This window comes from Leptinotarsa decemlineata, unplaced genomic scaffold (assembly GCF_025532065.1).
Source record: "Leptinotarsa decemlineata unplaced genomic scaffold, Ldec_3_MD MMD2_P_RNA_scaffold_2, whole genome shotgun sequence".
NCBI lineage: Eukaryota > Metazoa > Arthropoda > Insecta > Coleoptera > Chrysomelidae > Leptinotarsa > Leptinotarsa decemlineata.
This window is the reverse complement of record NW_027412529.1, coordinates 16,993,978-17,017,191: the sequence shown is the minus strand read 5'-3', so window position 1 is coordinate 17,017,191 and position 23,214 is coordinate 16,993,978. Positions and strand designations below refer to the sequence as shown.

At 36.9% G+C, this 23,214-nt stretch overlaps 1 long non-coding RNA gene across 1 annotated transcript; it reads right to left on the bottom strand.

The window, feature by feature from the left end:
* Positions 1-10,165: 10,165 nt before the first annotated feature.
* Positions 10,166-16,361, bottom strand: LOC141486431 (uncharacterized). The gene is made up of 3 exons (XR_012467836.1): positions 16,102-16,361; positions 15,911-16,013; positions 10,166-15,618 (listed from the first exon to the last, which is right to left on the bottom strand). It is a non-coding gene; the product is annotated as an uncharacterized lncRNA (long non-coding RNA).
* Between the last annotated feature and the right edge of the window lie 6,853 nt (positions 16,362-23,214).

Here is a 23,214-nt window from a genome sequence, read left to right as displayed (position 1 = left end):
TCAGTAACTCATGAAACTTCTACTTTCTACATACCTATATGCCCGGAAACTAAATATGTTGAATGGCACGAACTTGACACTATTTGAAATTATTATGTGTTTTATAATAATTCCGCATTCAGATTCGTTACAAGGTAGGTATATTTCACTTCGTAGGAGTGAACAAAATGTCTTAAATTTTGTTCGGAGGTTGGTCGGGTTGAACTGAATAGCCAGAAAACTATATAGAACGCACTAGTTATAGTTCCCAAGAAGTGATTATAATACAATGTAACCAGTCATTATTCCGACTGATTCGACTGACATTGAAGAATGAAACATCAATTTTGAATGATTTATACGTCAATAGAGGTTGCTATAAGAGAATTGCTTCAATTATTGAAATGTAATATAACTGTCAATCGATATCATACTGACATGAAAACAGAATATAAAAATGAGGTGCAGAAAACAAAATTTACTGAATTTCAGCGTCGATTTCAAATAACGATCGTGTTCGAGATATCATCTCATGAGGTGTTTGTAAACATGATACTAACAAATTTGTTAGAAATGGATTCTGGAATAATGGATCTGATATAATATAAATTGATTTGATAACGTTGAAAAAAATCAAAAAAAATAACCGAAAATAACAATTTCATTAAACAAAAAACTGAAATTACAAAAAAATAACATACAACAACAACCAAACAAAAAAATTTAAATATCAATAAAAGCTGAAAAATTGAAAAATTAGAAATATTATTAACAAAAAATGAAAAAATGAAAATTAAAAGATTTCAAACCAAGTTATGTCCCAACGTTTCGACTGTTAGTATCCACAATCGTCTTCGGGTGATAACTTATTCCTTCAAGATCTGACTATTTATAGGTCATTCGAGTGCTTCCACCTATCCCCTCTTCCCTCTTTCCGCTTCATTGGTTTTGGCGGGAGATGACCGTTTGGCGAGAGTTGGTCGTTTTTCGCTTGATTAGAGTATCTCTACGCTTGCTTGACTAAATGCGTTGTTGGACAACATATACGCGGCTTCTTTGAATTTTCTCCTAAACCAGTGATCCTCTTTGTGGATGATTCCAGCTTGAGCCCACTTGATGTTGTGTTGATGAGTCCAAACATGCTGTGCTATTCCGGATTTGCTGGTTTCTCCTCGCTGAGTGTGTTTCTTGTGTTCAGCAATGCGAACTTTTAATGGCCTCTTAGTTTCACCGATGTATGATTATCCGCACTCGCAAGGTATCCGGTAAGGATCCGATGTATGATTCTCCGCACTCGCAAGGTATCCGGTAAATGCAATTCTTGGAATCGCAGTCCGCGTTTGATGGCCTGGTTTTCGTGAGGCTGCTACGGATAGTGTGTCCAGATCTGAAGCAGGTCCTGATGTTATACTTGGACCCAATCCGTCCTATCCTTTCCGATAATCCTCTGATGTAGGGAAGTACAAGTACTGGTTGAGGCGGCTTCTCTTCCTTGTGGAGTTCTTGCTGTCTTCTAGCTAAAGCCTGTTCTATATCATCACTTTGGAGTAATCATTCCGTTGAAGGTTATTTTTGATGATGCCTAGTTCCTTTTCGAAACGTTTCTTTGTATTACAGAGCCCAAAACCACGGTCCGGTAGAGTCTTGATGATTCGTCTCTTAGTCGATTGATGGTGGTTGGATTTCTGGTTCAGATACTGTTCTGTGTGAGTGGGTTTTCAATATACAGATTTCCATTTAGTGTCGGTCCTCTTCACCAATACATCTAAGAAAGGCAATTTTTTGTGGATGTTCCTCTCCATTGTGCATTCCCATGGTTCCATGGAATATTGAGTTCAGGTCGATGATGTCACTATCTTGCACTGACGAGTGGCTAAGGAGCCCAAAACCGGTCTGCAAGTGTGCCCGTTCCAAAATTGAAGGTAGACTCTTCCAGTTGTATTGCCAATTGCATATGCAGGAAATTTTCTGTGAAGATTCCTGCACTGACGCCTTTCGGATATAACTCAACGTCGTTCGTGGTATTAGCCAGTGAATTAGTTGTTTTCTGATAGGCGTACGTCCATTCAACCTACTGTGTAGGTATAACCGAGACTGGCTTGAACATCTGAAGTTCATTTCTTTACATTTGTTTACTGCCTGTCTTCAGGCATAACTCACTGACTAATAAGAAAATTTAGGTTTGTCACTAACCCCTTGGAAAACGTTCATGCAAAAACTAAGTTGAAAATTTTTTCGAGTCACGGGGGATCCGTCAACTGCCCTAACTAGTTTTCCCATGAACTAAACGCGATCAAGCTTGCGTCGTTCACAAAGGATATCAAGAGTTTCATAAATCAGTCCGTGCTAACTGACTGACTTGGTCAATGCATTCGATAGAGTTAACCACAAGGTTTTGATCCTGAAATTAAAAGCATTCGATTTCACAAACAACACACTCAATTTCTTTCACTGCTATCTATCCAACAGAATAAAGTTCATACAATTCAACAACGTATCTTCGTTCGAATTCACCGCTACTTCGGGAGTTCCGCAAAGCTCGATTTTGGGACCTCTCCTTTTTATGTTATTAGTTAATGACGTTTCTCGGTACATCGGGCATTCTCAAGAACACTCTTCTTCAGAAAACACAATGTCTGGCCTTTAATTATATCGTATTCCAGTCAGAAAGACATTGGAAGACCATCGTGAGTCCTAGGAAGTGATTGTTGTTTTTAACATGCTTAGAAAACTGAAAATGAAAATAGTAAGCAACTGTGAACTGGATATACTCAGTATTACAGAGGGACAACTCCCTCGAATGCTCATATGTGTCTGAATTTTTTATCTTCCTTTTTTTATTTATTGTTTTATATTGTTATATTTCATTTCGATTTCAACTGTATCAATGGTACTCAATCAATAATATGTGTGAGGAACTTTAAAAAAAACTGTGCATCATATGAGTGGACACTATTCTGTTTGTTGTTCAGTATAAATGAATTTCTATTCTAAAGAGGCTCATTGTGATAACTTCTGATCGCCGTGACGTCCCTCGTTAGCGGGCTTTTCGATAGAAAGAACTTAAAGAATTTTTGAGACAGCTTTCTGATATCAGTGACTGTCTTATCTTCTGTCAGATCTAACAGATCACTGATCAATATTCAATATTCATGATTTGAACACAAGACGATCTTCACGTTCCATATGCGTGACTCAATATTACATACTGGACCTAGGATACACATTCAACTTTCCGAAAATGTTGAAACAACAAAGGCATTATTTGATTCTGAAAACTATCCATGATAATAATCATCCAATTTTCAGAAACATTTAAATTTCTAGACGCGTTTCGCTAACACTGTAGATTTCTTGGAAAAACTTTTTTTTGGAAAAGAGTTTTCAGTCTCGAAATGACTATTTTGAAAAAAGTTTCAATACAAATTTTTTATGTGAAACATATATAGCCACACGTAAAACCGATTGCTGGCGTGGCGATGCATGTCATGGCGACGGGACGAGCAATTGTGTCACAAATCATTCTGAATCATATTCCTGATAAATAGGCGAGAAGTCCAATTCTGAGAATATAACCTAGAATTCTGAACCAAGGATATGAGGATATGTGGTTTCTGAGCAATAACTTTGCAGAAGAATGCCCAGATCTTTACCAACCACAATGTGATTCAAACACGAGTCATTTATGTGCTGATCAAAGGTATTGAGAAAAAAACGAGTAAACGACATAGTAGCACATTTGTGGAAACTCAGATCTATTTAATTTGTTCGACACTATTGGGCGATTCAATTTAAATGACTTGGTGAAAAAGCAATTTGTTGCCCAATTGATAACGCCATTATCAGCGCAAACTGAGCACTTTGATTCAGTTAATCGGTTCCTGAGTCCTTTCATTACTTTCACAATAGAGAAGGAAGTCCACAACTAACTGCCATTCTTAGATGTATTGGTGAAGAGGATCGACACTAAATGGGAAACATCTGTATACCGAAAATTCATTCACAAGGGATAGTATCTGAACCAGGAATCCAACTACTATCAATCGACTAAGAGAGGAATCAAGAAGACTCTAGTAGAACGAGCTTTCGGGCTCTGTAATACAAAGGAAAGTGTCGAAAATGAACTTGGCATCATCAAAAATGGCCTTCAACGAAATTGTTACTCTAAAGTGATGGTGTAACAGACTTTGGCTAGAAGACAGCAAGAGCCTGGTAAGGAAGAGAAGCCGCCACAACCAGTACTTGTACTTCCCTACATCAGAGGATTGTCGGAAAGGATAAGAAGAATTGGGTCCAAGTATAACATCAGAACATGCTTCAGATTTAAGAACACTATCCTGCAGCAGCTTCATGAAAACCAGGCCACCAAACGTGAACTGCGATTCCAAAAATTACATTTACCGGATACGCTGCGAGTGCGGAGAATCATACATCGGTGAAACTAAGAGGCCATTGGAAGTTCGCATTGACGAGCACAAAAAGACACACAGCGAGGAAAAACAGCAGATCAGGAATAGCAGGAAATGCTCAAGGAGAAACACTCGTTAAGAAGAAAATTCAAAGAAGCTGAATATATGTTGTCCAACAACGCATTTAGCCATGCTAGCGTAGAGATACGCAACATATGGAAACTTATAATCAAGCGGAACACGATCAACTCCTGCAGAACGGTCAGCTCCCGCTAAAACCGATGAAGCGAAGAGAGGGAAGAAGGGATTGGTGAAAGTACTCGAATGATCTATAAATAGTCATAACTCAGAGGAATAATTCCAGTTATCATGTAACATGGCTTGGAATCTTTGAATTTTTTATTTTTTCATTTTTTTGTTGATAATTTTCAATTTTTATCTCGTGTTGATAGTTCAATTATTTGTTTTTTTGATTGTTGCTTGTATTTTATTTCATTGTAATTTAAGTTTTTTTGCTTGATGTAATTATTATTTTTCAGATAATCTTTTTGATTTTCTATAATAGTTATAGAAATGAAGGTAGATAGAATGGATCTAACACCGACTCTTTAAAGTAGCATAAAACTTCCCTTACAGCTTAACAAATTCCATCTTCATTCATATTTTTCTACACCATTTTATTTTTGACATGATCATGTCGTTCAAAGCGAGCATTTTTCATGAACACCAAATCTGCAATACTCTTCTCGACGCGCATTTGCTCTTCTGAAGATGGAGTAAACTTTCTTCTTCATCTATCATCTCTGAGTGCAGTGACCGTCCAAATCTATTGAAACATTTTCTGTTCATGACAGCCTCTTAGATGACTTGTGTACCAGTTTTCTTGAAATATCAACGTAGTTATTCACATCCAAAGTCGCTTCAATAATTTGAGAAAATCCCCCTGTTTTTATCAAATGACACATTGATACATGTTTGTTGATTGGTTCAGATAATTTGTGATGTTTCTTCCTGTCAAATATTCTGAAGCACCAGTGATAAAATTTTCATTGTTTTAGTTGACTATTTATAACATCTCATCAAAAAACTGTTTTTTTTTTGGTAAACAATAAGACTCATACTTTCGCAGAACTGGCAAGTTCTGCGAAAGTATGGAAAATTACCGGGTTAACGGTAATACAGTATTTAAATCAGATTTTAGTTATAAATCAATCGGCTTGTTTGATTACGCAGTTAACATATTCTACATATTCTTATCATTACATATCATTACAGATATAACAATAAAATAATGAATGAAATTATTGTAATGGAAATGTACAGTGTTGACTAGCTAAATGGAGTGAAATCATGATGTCAATATTATTGATAGTGTTTCTTCAATGATTATTCAAGAATTCGTTTGTTGTCGAATTTGATATAAAAATTAACATTTGTGAAAAAAAATCATTTCATTTAAAAAAGTTTACACAACAGTCTTAAGTCGAGCACGACCTGTTCTTACATACCCTTCCAGAAGGGCGATTCCCTCAGGGCGATTCCCTCAGCCTCCTCATCTCCTGCATCTCACTATTGCAATTATCCGTTGTGCTCAGAAATAAACTTAGCCATGAAATCACCCATTTTCTTCAAATAGTTGATCCTGAACCTTATGCCTCTGGAGAAAATGACCTCAATCAGTCTTTAAGGGTAGTGAAAGAGTACACACATGTTATTATGGATGCCGGAGAGACGTATACTCACTTCTGGGTAGAACAACACCCCTCATAAGAAGCCCTATCAGGCTAGCAAGGCGAATCCAGCAAAATACTAATTAGTTGTCAAAACAACGATTTTGTTGCTCGTGCCGATCCCTAGAAATCGCAAATAATGCTATCGTGATATCAAGGTAGCAAGGTAACTCAATAAATTATATACTTACCACCTTAAGTATCAGCAACAAAATAGTTGAAAGCGATCGGCCGATTTTTGAATTTTTTTCTTTTTCCTCGTTTTTGCTGTCTTGAAACTGGTTTTCTTTAGAATAAAAAATTTTCAAATTTGTTGCTTACTAGGTGTTTACTGAAATACACCTTGAGTATCAGCAACGAAGTAGTTGAAACCGATCGGCAGATTTTTAAAAATTTTGAATCGGCCGATTTTATATTTTTTTTTCCATTTTCCACGTTTTTGCTATCTTGAAACTGGTTCTCCTCAGAACAGATTTTATTTCAAACAGTTGAAACCGATCGGCCGATTTTAATTTTTTTTTTCATTTTCCTCGTTCTTGCTATCTTGAAACTTGTTTTCCTTGAAATAAAAAGTGTTTCAAATGTTTTGCTCATCAGGAGTATACTCGAAAACACCCTGAGTATCAGCAACAAAATAGTTGGAACCGATCAGCCGATTTTTATTTATTTTTTTAATTTCCCCCGTTCTTACTATCCAGTTTCACTATCCAGTTTAACCAGTTTCAAGATAGCAAGAACGAGGAAAATGAAAAAAAAAAACTTCAAAATCGGCCGATCGGTTTCAACTATTTTGTTGCTGATACTCAAAGTGTATTTGAGAATACTCCTGGTGAGCAACAAATTTGAAACACTTTTTATCCTAAGGAAAACCAGTTTCAAAATAGTAAGAACGAGGAAATTTAAAAAAAAAATTAAAAATTTACCGATTGGTTTCAACTATTTTGTTGCTAATACTCAAAGTATATTTGAGTATAATCCTGGCGAACAACAAATTTGAATCACTTTTGATTCTAAAGAAACCCAGTTTCGAAATAGCAAGAACGAGTGAAATGAAAAAAATAAAAAAATTAAACCGGGCGATCGGTTTCAACTATTTTGTTGCTGATACTCAAGATGTATTTGAGTACCCTCCGGATGAGCAACAAATTCAAAACACTTTTCATTCCAAAGAAAAGCAGTTTCAAGGTAGCAACAATGAGGGAAATGAAAAAAAAAAAAAATAAAAATCGGCCGTTCGATTTCAACTATTTTGTTGCTGATACTCAAGGTGTATTCGAGTACCCTCCTGATGAGCAACAAATTTAAAACACTTTTTATTCCAAAGAAAAACAGTTTCAAGGTAGCAAGAATGAGAAAACTGAAAAAAAAATTGAAATCGGCCGATCGGTTTCAAATATTTGTTGCTGATACTCAAGGTATATTCGAGTATACTGCTGGTGAGCAACAAATTTGAAACATTTTTTATTCTGAGAAAAACCAGTTTCAAGATAGCAAGAACGTGGAAAATAAAAAATATTTAAAATCGGCCGATCGGTTTCAACTATTTTGTTGCTGTTACTCAAGGTATATTTAAGTTTACTCTTGGTGAGCAACAAATTTAGAATATCTTCAATTCCAGGAAAAAACAGTTTCAAAATAGCAAGATCATAAAAAATTGAAAAAAAAATTATTTAAAAATTTTTCGCTATATCCAAGGTTTAGCAACAAAATAGCAACCAAATATTCTGTAAAGATCAAAGGGAAAGTATATAATTTATTGAGTTACCTTGCTACCTTGATATCACGATAGCATTATTCGCGATTTCTAAGGATAGGCACGAACAACAAAATCGTTGTTTTGGCAACTAATTAGCTACAAATTGATATATATTTTTTTTGCAATTTTGCTGGATTCGCCTTTCTAGCCTGATAGAGCTCTCATAAGAGGTAATAGCAGTGAAGAACTCTCCACAGGGTCATCGGAACTCTAAGGAGAAATCCTGCTATGAATATGCTTCCGTTCCAAACTCACTCTACTTGGTTTGGGTAGTGAAATGGACATAAGAGAAGCTGTATCAACTCGACGTTGTATCAAAAACAAATGAAATATCAAGATTTTCCCTCTGAACTTCGCTGACTACTCTGTTGAAATGGTTGTTTCATTCATTGGAGTCCCTTATGGATTGAGCCCCTTTCTACTCTTGAAAATACCGACTTGCTGCTCAAAGACAAAAATCTTCGTTGGTCAAATGAAGAAGCCTGTCATTTTTGGTCTATCGTATGAGTTTAGGGTACATGATTCGCGGCCCTGAAAGGGGGCCCTGAGATTGCTTTATCAGTGACAGTGTTGCTCAATGCTCCGGGGGATAGTGAATCCGTTGTGAGGAATGATAATTGCCGAGTTCATTGGAACTATTCATTTCTCACCTCAGGGTTATACAAGCTGTTCGAGCTAGATAGTATTCATCGTGGAGTTTTTCGCTCCAGATGAAAAATCGTCCGAAAAGAAAAGAATAACGAATTCAAAATCAAGATTTCCTCTTCGAGCTCCGCAGACTATCCAGAGCACTCTGTTGAAGTGATTGCTCTGATCAATGGAGACCTTGGTGGAATGATACCCATTTTACTTTTGAAATCTTGGTTAGATTAATGCAAACAGCTGTTATTGTTGATTCATAACGTCTGCTGAGGACATAATTCTCGTACCCAATGATCATTTACCTCAAGTTATGGGTAATGGTCATTGGTTAGTAACTCCGGGTGTTTCCTGAAAATGTTGGAGCTTTGGGGGCAGAGCTCTGATGAAACAAATGGCAATGATGATAATAATTCAGCTGACTTCAAAACAATAATGATGCTTGCAATCAATTCGGTAGTTCCATATATTTTGAATAACGTTCTGAGTGTTTGAAAGGTAATCCTAATGTTTAGTTGGTATTGCAATAATCACTGATAAATTGAATAGTTTTCTAATTCATGAGAATGACTGATACTAGCTGGTTTCAGTTTTGAGAGGTTAACTCACTCATTTGCTGTTTTAGTTGCCTTGTATTTTGAGAGAAAGGTTTATATGTATAATTTATTGTTTTTTTTTCTGATCGATTCGGCCGTTACTTGATGGAGATCCATAGTAATTTCAAAAACTACACCTCATGATTTGATCTCCACAAACTTCATTTGAAAAATATATCACAATATGTTTCGCTAGCACAGTAGCTTTCTCAAGTGATTCGAATACTTCAACTTGTTCTTACGTTAATATTTGTATACTACAGGTAACCATAATTGAGACTACCTCCAAAAAATTACCTTAACCTCTACCTGAGGTTCCTGTTCAATTCTGAACACCTGAAGCATATTACGTAACATCTACATCAATAATAATTCTTTCTCGGATTTTAAGAAAACAAGTTCAATAATGGTGATCTATTCAAATCTAATTGGTTATTCATTAGAATGTTTGAAATTCAAAGTTTATCAATTTCCATTGCTTCCAGATTATTCAGTTTCAAACCTTTTTTTTCTATGTGCAAAATTTCGAACTCTTCGTTAAAAATATGATTTTCTTCTAGAAGATGATATGAATATTTTTAATTTGTTTTCTTATTTACATAGCTCGTATGATGGACCTGGATTCGATTCCTAAAAGTTCTGCCCGTTTGACCAATGGAACTGTGGAACGTTCCCTCAGGTATATCTGAGGGAACGTTCCACACTTTAATTTATATGCTCCGGATTTCTCGAACTTTCCCAACATATTACTTGTTCTATATGCAATTTTAATATCTCGTTTCCCCAAATATGGAGACACTTTTTTCGTTGGTTGTCCAAAATACGTTAAAGCTATATAATTTTGATTATCTACCTTATTATTATCTACCAGTTGCAAGTCTGTACATTTTAAAAACATTGACATATGTACATGAAAATAAATAACTTTTCCAAACAGAAACAGCATAGCATAGCTACAATATAAGGAGAAAAGATATATCTCATCAGTTCGGACTTTCATTGTCTAATATAATATAAATTGATTTGAAATCCCTGAAAAAAAAAATAAAAGATTAATCGAAATTAACAATTTTATTGAAACAAAAAACTGAAATTACAAGGAAATAACATACAAGCTACAACCAGAAAATAAAAAATTGAAATAATAATGAAAGCTGAAAATTAAAAAATATTATTAACAAAAATGAAAATGAAAGTTGAAAGATTCCAAACCAAGTTACGTTACGACGTTACGATTGTTAGTATCCACAATCGTACACGATTCTGAGGGCTGCCCACAAGGCACAGGATTGGTTTTGTGATTAGGGATTTTACAGACTAAGAATCAGCAGTAGACCGATTACTAGGAGCTGTTATCTCCCATCGTCAACCAGAGATGAAACAGAAGAGATAAATAATGAAATGAAGATTTGACACGGATGAAACAACAAACCTTCAGAAGGACAAGGAAATCAGGTAGCTGGTATCAATGTTCACAGAAAACTAAAAGCTCTGAAAAATCTAGGAGATACTCATGGAAAAGGTGATGCTAGGAGATCGAACAGATCCATATTTGGGCTAGACTTTGTGAATTACTCTCTGAAGTATATCAGGTCTCAATAAAAGATCTTGAAATGAATACCGAGAAGTACACAAAAACAGAAGAAGAAAGCTTTCTCGGGGGCACTTCTTTGGGTTAGAAATTACAAATGTAACACTGGACTACAGGCATTCATAAGGCTCTTGAAAGAGCGTCTAGAAAGCATTTGTTGTTGGCAAAGGAAGTGGTAGGTTTTCGAGGAGATCCAGACTTTTTGAGTAGTTGTCCATTTTTTCATCCCTTGGTGCTAAATGTATACGATAGTCATTCATTTTCTTGATCCCCAAATAGGAGCCACTTCGTCTCTTGGTGACACAATATATCTAATCAAAATCTCATCATGTGTCTTACCCTTTCTTTATTTGAACGCTGGCAATCAGATAGAGTGAAATTACACAAATCAGGAGGAGAAACTATAAGAGAGCTCTCTCGGGTGCACTTCTTCGGGTCAGAAATCACAAAACTGATACTGCAGTCCTATTGGACAAACTCAGAACTGTCGTCCAGGACTGGGTGGATGGTGGCGAAAAAAGTGGTAGATTTGGAGAAAATTAAATGAGCCATTAACTCATTCCAACCTTATAAGTCACCGGAAATGGATGGTATTCACCCAGAAAATGCTGATCCAGATTCACTGAACGTTTGTTGGCGCTTTGAAGCCTCATTTTATAGAGTTATCTTATATTAATAAAATGTCAATCCGGTATTATTTCTCATACAGTCTGAACCATGCCAAAAAATTTTACACAGGTGTATGGAAATAATTACTGTCAGACTTTGTCTCCTGTGTGTTTATTGGTGTTTTCATAGCAGTCGTAAAATAATATCATAAGTACTTCTGATATTTCCAAAAATGAAAGAAGTAACTGCAGTTTTCAATTCCCAGTATAATCGTGATCAAGTTTCAGAATTTATTCTGATAGTTCTGAAAGTGTCATTTGTCTTTTTTGATCTATTTGTATCTGTATGTGTAGAGTGGGGACGGTGAGTGTAGGCCCACATAACTTAGGCGACATCTGACCCATTGTACATTCTCCCAAGGAGTTGTCTTTCTAGATCATCGTCCATCCTGTCCTTTTCAGGAAGGTGGAGAGGTCTCTGGGAGACATCTCCTTTATATCAGCAGGTGTAGGGCAAGACTTGCCGGAAACATACTCTCTTATTGAAAATAAGTCCGGACATGCCTGACAGTTTCATCTTCCAGTTCACACATCCTGCATAGAGGTGTATCCACTAGCCCCATATTGTGGAGGTGTTGACTTAGTTGACAGTGGCCAGTCAGAAATCCTACTGTTAAGCATATATTTTTCCTGGTCATCGCCAGATATTTCTTCGGCGCCAGCTTTCCAGGTTCGCCGAGGCTGATCGTGGCAAGTCCTGGATTCCAAGATCCTTTGATTTCATCTAATCTCTTTATGGATAGAGCATGAGTGTGACTTTTCGCTAATTCCGTAATTGTCGAAGTCATCAAGCCGTAGGTGCCACTGGGTCCTAAAATTTTTAGTACAGCCGCTTCCTTGGCTAAAGAGTCGGCAATGAGAGTACCTTTACTACTGTCCTGCCCTTTAATCCACTTCAGGATATTGTTAGCTATTATCTACCGAGATTTTGGCTAAATCTTGGTAGCACTCTAGTACTAGCCCTGAGGTATTATCGATGGTTGTTTTCACAGACCCTCAATTGTCTTGATATTACACTGATATTACTCTTCTCACAAGAACAAAGTTCATAAATTATGTAAACCATATCTTTCATTAATTCATACTTTTCATTTCAAGTCGATATGTCAAATAATTCACAAGCCCTCCTTTTTGAATATCTCTCGGTTGTTCGTCGTATAAATATAACAGTTTCTGCGAGCAGGTTACAATAACTTGTTTACCTGAGTAGTATGTAAATGAAATTCATAAACTGTTGTTTGTTGGAATTTTATAGTGATGCAATAAAAATACCGAATTCCAAGGTTGATTGAAAGGGATTTTCACTACGGATATGAATTTTGGAACCAAGTCGAAATGCAGTTTTGTTTGTTCAATATGATATAATGACAATACATGCTCAGAAGTATCTGCAATGAATTCCAGGATATCCGCCCAATCAAATTCAACAACTTCATACATTCACTCATATTACAACTCAAAATAATAATTTTCCACTTATTCACTATCTCTTCCAACGTCTTTGTTTTTTCAAATCGCTGCCTGAGCTAATCTAATCAAAGTGCCATTTAATCGCCTTATTAAAAATGGAAATCGTTCTGAGATCAAGAACTATAAACAGTTTTCTCTACTATGCTCGCTCTCGAAATTGTAAGAGAAAATTGTAGCTTCCAGAATAATGAAGTATGTAGAAATGAACCTGTTATGTTATCAGCATGGCTTCAGGAAGAATCGTTACAAAGAAACAACTTCATATAACTTTTTCATATCACTTTTTCAACAATATATATTCCAACTTGGATGCTGATGAGTTCTTTGATTTGTCTAAGTCATCCGACACCTTGTCACGGAATTTCTATCAAATAAGTTGATCAGCCTTGGTCACCCAAACAGTGTATTGCGATGGCTGAGCTCTTACATTGAGGAGCGCTGTATGTCAGTCAAATATGGAGCACATTGCCAAATAAAAATGCCTTTTAACTGGGTGTTCCTCAGGGCTCGGGTTTAGGACCTTTATTATTTATTATATTCATCAATGATTTGACATAACAAAGGTTGCAGATGACACCACTGTTACAGTCATTGGACATATGACATGGTAGACAAAAGTAGAAGAATTTTTGATGAATTCTCATCTTTGTATGAACGCAATCGACTAGTCTTGGACGCCCCAAAATCAGTGACAATGAAATTTCATAACAGAAAAAGTAATAATCCAGATACATTGTTCTCTATTGATTGAATAGATATGTCATTTGAAGTAAAAATCTTGGGAACAATTGTGGATGAATCCTTGAATTGAAACTCTCATAATGATGGTGTATGCAAGAAACTCAATAGCGCATTCTTCTCAAGAAATCAAATGAAGAGCCAGAAAAGTCTGATGAGTATCTATTATGCAATGGCTTTCTCATGTATTTTCCTGAATATCATATCTCAGGGGTGCGGTTGGGATTTCAACAGGGTGTCCATAGGAAAGAAACGTATTGTGAGACTAATTTTTGACATGAAATATCTTGTAAACCAGTATTGATGAAAATGGAACTGTTGTCTGTCCCAGTACTGAATATTTCAAGTGTGTAGTGTTCGTCAGAAAAAATCTTACAACTCTCACAACTTACTAATCCTTTTACAATCTCCATACTCGTCATGTCAATCGATTGAGAATATCCCCTACAGGACAGTTGAATTCCAAAAATCATCCCACTCCAATGGAATCGTCCTGTATAATAAACTGCCAACTGGAATTGAATCTATGAAATCAGAAAATGTATTCTGTAATCGTGTTGAATCTTATTTTATTGATAAGTGTTACTATAGTGGTCAGGAATACCTGAACAATAATTCCATGTAGTTTTTTGTTCTTTCCCTCGTAAGTCTAATTAGTTTAATTGTCTGCTTTCTATTTTTAATCGACTTAGCATGTGTAGATACATATTATACCCAATTAGCGGCAATAAATTATTATCATAATTATTATTTTTATTTCTTGCCTGGCAATGCTCTTCCATAGCTTTTCAACGAATAATCATTTATTGGAACACTCTCATTTCACGCTTCGCTAATCTGAAGGCAACTCTTTGCCCACACCACGCTCATAGCAATGCTCCCTTTTTAAATTTCTTCAGTTATGATATTCGACAGCCCAATTCTGAAGTTACCACTCGATAAGATCGGTACAACCAGTCTTTCTGAGTAGTTCTGTATCTGTATCTGTTGTCACCTCACAAACCACAAGAGGAGACTAAATCATCTGTCGGTAACAAATAAGACAGATGGGTATCCGCGGCTAAGCTAAACAGTGGAGACGGGAGTGGGTTAAACAACTTAGCAAATTTCAAATAGATCTTAATGGGCGCCAGGTAAATTTAATCCTCCAGATACCCTAAGTAACTCACAATATCAATAACTTACCAATTAATATTGGAAATAAAAGATAAAGATCCCCAATATGATTTATTCAGTAATCCTAACTTACATGGATTAACCAACAACGCTTCTAAGACAACAATGCAATATTCACACTACTACGCGATGTTCAAATGTCCATACAAGAGCGCGGTGTATCTAACCACGAATTCAATCAGCCATAAATTACGGTAGTAACGACGCTCAAAAAAAACTACAATACGTCGAGTAAAACTACCACGAAAATTGAGTAGGTGAAATCGTAAATACTAGTATCGGATGGTAAGACAAACTCGTTTGCGTCGCGTGAGCTCAGGCGTAGGCGCATCGGTGTCAATCAGCAATCGTGAAAGGAAGAATATACCTCAATTTCCGTTTCACAAATATCTATATCAATCAGGTATCAATAAACAACTCTTAATCAATAAACGATAAACAACACTATATCAACAGGTATCAATAAACATAAGGGCAAACAATTATTTAAATATCTCAGTATTGCACAAATTTTCAAATAAATCAATTATAACTTGCGTGCTTCTTTTGGGCCACCCGGTATATGGTGTTAGGCTACCCTGTAGTATGGCGGAAGTGGATCACCCTGTAGTACTGCTGAGATGGATCACCCTGTAGTACGGCGGAGATGGATCACCCTGTAGCACCACCAAGATAGATCACCCTATAGGGCACGACAAGCTGGACCAGTAATGGATCACCAAATAAGATCCAGAAAGAAAATAGGGGAAAAAAAAAGACAGGAAAAGAAAAAGGAAACAGGAACGAAGACAAAAAAAAACAGGAAAAGAAAAGCAGGAAGAAAAAGCAGGAGGAAAAACAGGAAGAAAAGCAGGAAGGAAAAAACCCTACGGAAGAAAATTCTCAATCAGAATCAGATAAAAACAAGGTGAGATTCAACCCCCATTCAATAGGACTATTTGACTAATCAATACCCCTGGTATATTTTCATTTAAGCAAAGTAGCAAGATAACAAGAGTATATTTTTGGGTGCCCTGTATAACCATATGACCCGTAAAAATCAAGAAAATTGAATGAGTGTTGAAACCTCTCTTCAATACTAATATTCAGTTGAGATATAACGATGGAACCAGAAATTACTAAAATCATTTAAAACACATTTAATGGTAAAATTCTTACCCTGGCCAAGGGGTTTTCTATACGATTCTTCGTATGCGGTGTTCTGCACGGAAGTCCTGCTGGGACTTGATGAGTGACTGAGGGCCTTCTGTTTCTTATGAATCTAGAGACGAGAAACGAAGGTTGTAGAATTGAAGAAGTGATATCATAGCTAAGATCACATGAGAGATGCGACAGTGATTCAGACATACCTAATTTCGGAAATCCTTCCACCTGGCACGAGTTCGGTAACCACCACAAATCCTCAAAAGAGCTTAAGTTTCAGACTGCAAATATCCACACCAAAATGACCAATCAGTCTTCCACTATACAATCCTGACTTGTAGAAATAATCCCCGTGAAGGATGGAACAAATACAACCAAATATATCCTACAATCAGTCTGATGGTACCCTTTGAACTCCTGTCAAGCTCACCGAAGGCTAACTTCCAAATACTAAAAGACTGCCACATCTGACAGCTAACCAGTTGTTGCCACGGTGCGTCCAACCTACACTACAAGCACCAAGGGGGCGCTGTGCACAACATCATAAATCTAACAATTCCTCCACAGCCACTTGATACATCATCAACAAGTCCATGACCCATCAAAACTCCTTCTCAAAGCAATGCAACCCTAAAACAACCCTTGACAACTTGAGTAACCGATAAATCCTCCACCCGTGAACAACTATAGAACTAGTTCGGTGTAAGTCGACGGAACGATACTACGAAAGTTCGGCAGATGTCAACCAACAGCTGTCTCTTAACCTTGTTTACGAATATTTACAAAATATATTGTTCCAACCTATTTTCAACTATTTACCAATCCTTATTCATGCGATGGAATAGAAACATATAAGGTAAGTCGCCATAACCTTCCCTTTCAGTACAAATATTAGAGCATTCATATTATGCAGAATATTTACCGAAAATATCAAACAGTATTCAGAAACCAGAGCTAACTAATATTGTTTTTCAGGCGATATGGCTCTAATATGTCAGTAATCCTTCTGGAAGTAATGAATAACGATCTATGCAAGAAATATTCTTGGAAAGATATAGGGAATAAGGCAGACAACGGCAAAAAAAATGATAGGTGAAGAAACTGAGAAACAAACAATAACAACTATTCCAACCTAGCGAGGAATTTCGGATCTCCAACGTCGATTGGCAATAGGAGAATGCGTAAGTACTGGTCAAAGCAGTTAGTCAGGGAGCATACATTTATTCTTATACATTTCAGGTATGGTTTTCTATGGAACGGAAGATTCCCATTACTATGATGTTAAATGAATAAAATCTACTTGTAACTTAATTACATTGTTAATATCCTTTGAATAAAGATCTTAAAAGGTAAGGTAGTGTTTTGAAAGGTCACATAAGAGCAGTTTGATCTAGTGCTAAATTGAAACGTAACACTGTAGAGTAGGGAAGGTGAGTGTAGACCCACATCACTTAGGCGTCATGTGACCCATTGTACATCCTCCCGAGGAGTTGTCCTCCTAGGTCATAGTCAAACCTGTCCTTCCCAGGAAAGTGGACAGGTCACTTTATATTGGCAGGTGTAGGCCAAGACGCGCCGAACACACACTCTCTTTGGCAACAACGCGATGGCCTCCGCGAAGGTTTTGGAAGGTGCAGCGACATTACTATCGTTGCACGTCTTCTTCAACTTTCTTGGGGTTCCCTCCGTGGAGATGCACAAGTGAGGGAGCTTTTCTGCAGAACACTTGGCGCTTGCCGCAGAAAGTGCCCTTGCTGTTGGAGATGGAGTAGGGGAGAAGGAGGGTACACTTATTGTTGCCGCCACTCCTGCCTTCTTCGCCCTCTTTCTACTTTTGGCCTTGGCGCCGCAAATGCGCTTACGCTTTGGCCTTTGTGTTACATCACGAAGTGATCTGCTTTGTCCAGCCTCATTCCAAGCGGTAGATTGGAGTGGACATCCCCAGCAAACGCCTCAGATTGAGGTGAGCATTTCTGTCCAGCCTCGGGATTGGTTCTCATTTTGTTATTTCTATTTTTGTGTTTGTTTCATTCATGTGTGTTCCCTCAGGTAGCAAGGGAAGAGTTGGTCACCTCTGGCAGAGCCCCGCATTATCAGAGGTAGGTTGATTATAATGAGGTTCCGCCCATTTCCCAAAGGGGAACGTTCGTAACCGCATATCACCCTGCGGCCATTTAGATGTCGGCATGATTCTTTACACCTTAGCTTGGGTAGGCTGGTCCACGATGACATGTTCTGCAAATGCTTTTGGAGAGTTTTAGTTCCCCTCACCCTACCTATTTCTGCCACCCCACCGTAAGGCCACATTGACTTCCTGAACAGGGCCTCCAGTCTCCTGGCCGTTCCTCTATCCGCTACCTGGAGATACGCCCGATAGGTAGCCCAACCCACTGGTTTCTGAGTGGTTATCCAATGGTTTATTTCTTGATGCTGAATGTATGTGTTAGTCATTCATTTCTCTTGTCACTAAATAGGAGCATCTAAATATTTTGGTAATTAGGTATATCATACCACGATCTCTTTTTTCTTTCCAAAGACAAAACACAAGTACTACAGGGACAACTTTTAGGTGCTCTAAGAGCGAAAATAGCAATTCATGTTGAATTTGATTCGCTGTAGATCAAAATCATTCGTAAAAACGTTTTCAGAAAATTTGTTTCACTTAAACGCAGTTCTCCAAATTGAAGAGTTCTTGAACAGTGAAGTTCTAGGTGAGCAGCCACAGTCCGTCGCGTATTTCTGATATGTACCGCTCTTGGTGGAATCAAATAGGTATGCCAAGTAACTCGAATACCTCCCGTGAAAGTATCTATGGAAGAGAGACAAATCTCCAACTTTTCTTTGATGTTGCAGGTGATGTTCGTGTCCCCAGTTAGGCGGATGTCTCTGTTTAGGATGGAATCCACCAGCATTAGGATATGCATTAGGGTATGCGGAGCTCCATGTATGAGAATAATACTCCAAAGAAGGTCTGATTGTCCGTATCTTTTTCTTCTAACCGTTCCTTCATTTGGACGCTGACAATCAATAGCAGTGGTTTCATGATGTCATGGACTTATTATACTTCCTATGAACGAAGATTGTTACAGGTTGAGTGGTTCAAATCGATATCTTCATAATTATATAAGTATAAAATACTTTATTGCAAACAGGTAGAAAAATAATACGGTGAAATTTAGATGGACATCCGAATAGAGAGTTTTTTCTCATAATGTTATCCGTATTTGGTACTGAAGAGCCGATAAGGCAAGTGCCTTACGACGAAACATCGAATGTCTACCAATGAGGAGGACAGTGTCCATGTAAGTGAAATTTTACTTCTTTCATTTAATATATTGTGTAGGGATTCTGAGAACGATATCTGATTCGATTCCATCACGAATGTTCGGAATACAATTCCGAACAATTCCGAATACAATTCCAAGTAATTTGTCGTCTAGTCGATAGATTGTCAAGTGAACCTCCTTGTAGTCTATGGAGTTGCCATGCGTTTTGTTCGCAAATGTCTAGACCATACGCAATTAAACAAAAATAACATTTTTTACCTCTTACTGACGTTCTGTAGAGGCTTACATTCTGGTCGCAACGATCTACTCCTCCCATGAACTTATTATAAATATGTAACGGGTGTGGCTGATCTACAGTGATCCTTTTCTTATCTTTTTGGGAAAACTGTGATACTTGGTGTAATGGCTCCACCGATGAAGTATTGGAAGCAACATTTACTGCATTGTTATCATGCCATTTGACAATAACTACTTTGTTCTGAGTAGATCTAAAATCGTATTCTCCTCTCTTCTTTTTCTTCATTTCGTTTTTGGATAATATTGGACACTTTGACATCCTGTTTTCCCGGATAGTTCCTGTAGCTCTTACATTGTCCTTTTGCAGTTGAACCAAGAGTGGGACCGTTGTAAAAAAATATCAAAAAATATATGGTAGGGAAAACTTCCAAGCATCTTGAGTATGTCGGCATATTCTAGAATAACGGATGGACCTAAACCAAACGATTTGTATCGTTCTTTTAGCTTTGTTTCGGCTCCTTGATAAGGCTCAATCCACACACAGTAGCCGCTACTTGTGGCACCCATCCAAACCTTGTAACCATACCGAATTGGTTTATTCTTGATGAATTGCTTACATCCATGTTTCACAAAATAGGGAACCATGGATTCATTCACACCGTGAGTCTCAGAATAAGGCGCGAATCTTTGGAAATTTTGATTCAGTCATCAAAAAATGGCCTAACTTTGGCATACTTGTCATTTGTATCCAAATTGTCGTTATCGCAGCAATGAAGATTTGACATGATAAACTCAAACCTATCTTTAGCTAATGAATTTGCTACTACTTCGTTCCTTGTATCGCCACTTTTTTTCCAAAACATACGCCTCCTTGGAAGAGGCACATATCCACTTAGCAACAATACTCCAAAAAATGCTTTCATTACTGAGTGTGTTATATTTCCGGTTCATTTTTCTTTGCAGCATACATATTGCTATAGGTTACAAACATATTTATGATATCTTCATCAAACATTTGAAAAAATAGTTCCGTTGGAGAAAACTTTGCATTTGCCTTTTGCATTGGTTGCCACTCTATTGTAGATGGTTGCAGATCTTTTTTTCCCATACATATTTTTTACTAGAAGATGTTTGTAAAAGGCTAAGCGGGATGTTGTCTTCTTCATCCCATAAGTCTGCATCTTCTTCATTTTCCTCATTTTGAACCAATTCAGCTTCCGCCCTCAGTTGGGTACCAGGTAAGTTACTTACAGTCATAAATTCCTCATCCCCCGAGTCTTCATCTGTTAAACCAACAGTTGGTAGGTGGTAAAAGAGCAATTTGTATATCATTTCTATTGGATGTATCGTCTTTCTCCAAGCTATCTAGTAACTCGTGTGGCGTCAAGCCGCTGTAATCGGCATGGTGATATGCCGATTGTCCTTAAAAAGGACAGTGCTAGAAAAAGCATACTAGCCTCCTTGTAGAAACATAACCTCAAATAAAAAGTATAGTACATGATATATATATATATATATATATATATAATATATATATATAAATATATATCAATATTCTCCAAAAAGGATTTGAAGCTTTATATCTTCTATTAATTATCTGCGAGCGCTTTCGACAGTTGGTAGTACTGTCATCTTTTGGCATATAAATATATATATATATATATATAAAAATATATAATATATATATATATAAATATATATATATATATATATATATATATCATCTGAGATGGTCATGACTCCATCGAAAAATTTTGTTTTAGAACTCATCAAAACTTATAAGTTTGCACAAATACTTCAATCGAAATGTCCTCATTCTCAAATGAAGAAGAAATAGTACGAAAACAGCACAAATTTCTTCTAAATTATTTTCGGAAAGAAAACAGTAGGATAGAAAATTATTCGGGATTTTGGACAAACACTTGGCTGAGTACGGTGCGTTTCAAAAACCAAGACTGAATTCATGAGCTCGTTTGAAATGCACAGAAAGTATTAGAAAAAGTGTTCGAAATAATGGCCTTCCTCTTGAATACATAAGCGAGCTCGTCGTCTCAAATTAGGAACAGCCCTAACAATATACCTTCTTCTAATAGATCAGAATTGCGTGATATTTTCTCTAAGTTCACCCACTGTGTCATATTCTTGCTCTCCATAGATTTTGTTCTTCAAAGTTCCTCACAAAAAAGTATCCGAAACTGAGTGTTCAGATGACCTTGCCAGCAGCTGTTACAATCAACAAGGGTAAACATTTCCATATATTCTTCGAATTCGTTTCTTAAGAACCGTAGGTCCAAGTATTCGGTCGTTATAAATTCCAGCTCACACATTCAAACGAAACCGAACTTGTGGTCTGACTTCTCTGAAGTGTAGTGGAATATTTTGACTACGAATGTGCTCATTATCTCGAAAAAGTACTTTTGTTGCTGTAAATAATGTTTTTCAAGAAGCCATCAACAAAATTTCATCCTTCTCTCAGGATTACCTGAATGTAATTTTTGTGAAATATGTTTCTTATAACATTACTAACCACTTTTTTGATATCCCACCAAACGCCCATCTGTGGCACATCCATTACAGCCAAGACTTGATGCGTTGATTTGGAAAGATCTGCATTCATCTAAAAAAGTACAAAAAACAAATATACTTCTGCGGATATGGAAAGAACAATTAATTCACCTCGGCTAATAAGTTTTTTCTAGTATTTTTCTCCCATACTTCATTCTAGGTTTTTGAAACGCACCATACTCAGCTAAGTGTTTGTCCAAAATTCAGAATGATGTACTATCCGGCTGTTTTCTTTCCAGAAATAATTCAAAATGAATTTGTGCTGTTTTCCCACTATTCCTATCAGATTTATAATAAAGTTTCAACATATCTCGTTTTTCTTCATATGAGATTGAAGATATTTCGAATGAAGTATGTTTGAAGGTGATTGACAATATTTCATGATGAATTTCATCAACCAGTGCTTGCACTTCCTACATCAGAGGATTATCGGAGAGGATAAGAAGAATTGGTTCCAAGTACAACATCAGAACCTGCTTCAGATCCGGTAACACTATCCGTAGCAGCGTCACGAAAACCAGGCCACCAAACGCGGACAGCGATTCCAAGAATTGCATTTACCGGATACCCTGTGAGTGTGGAGAATCCTATATTGGTGAAACTGAGAGGCCATTGAATGTTCGCATTGCCGAGCACAAGAAACACACACAGCGATGGAAAACCAGCAAATCAAGAATAGCAGACCATGTTTGGACCCATCAACACAACATCGAGTGGTCCCAAGCTGAAATCTTGCACAGAGAGGAACATTGGTTTAGGAGAAAATTCAAGGAAGCCGCATACATGTTGTCCAACAACGTATTCAGCCAAGCCATCGTAGAAATACGCAACATATGGAAACCCATCATCAAGGAAAAATGGCCAACTTCCGCCAAAACGGTCATCTCCCACGGAACTAGTGAAGCGGAAAAATGGAAAGCGGGATAAGTGAAAGTACTCGAACGACCTATAAATAGTCATCTCTCGGAGGAATCAGTCCAGTCATCACCCGAAGACGATTGTAGATACTAACAATCGAAACGTCGGGAACTAACGTGACTTGGAATCTCTCCACTTTTTATTTTTTATTTTCTTTTTTCATTTCTTTATTTTAATTTATTCAATTGTTCTATTTTTACTTGTATTTTATTTCACTATGATTTCATTTCAGGTTCATTTTGGTTAATATAATTGTTATTTTCAGCTATTCATTTTCGATTCTTCTTTTTTAGCTGTTTCAGGGATTTCAAA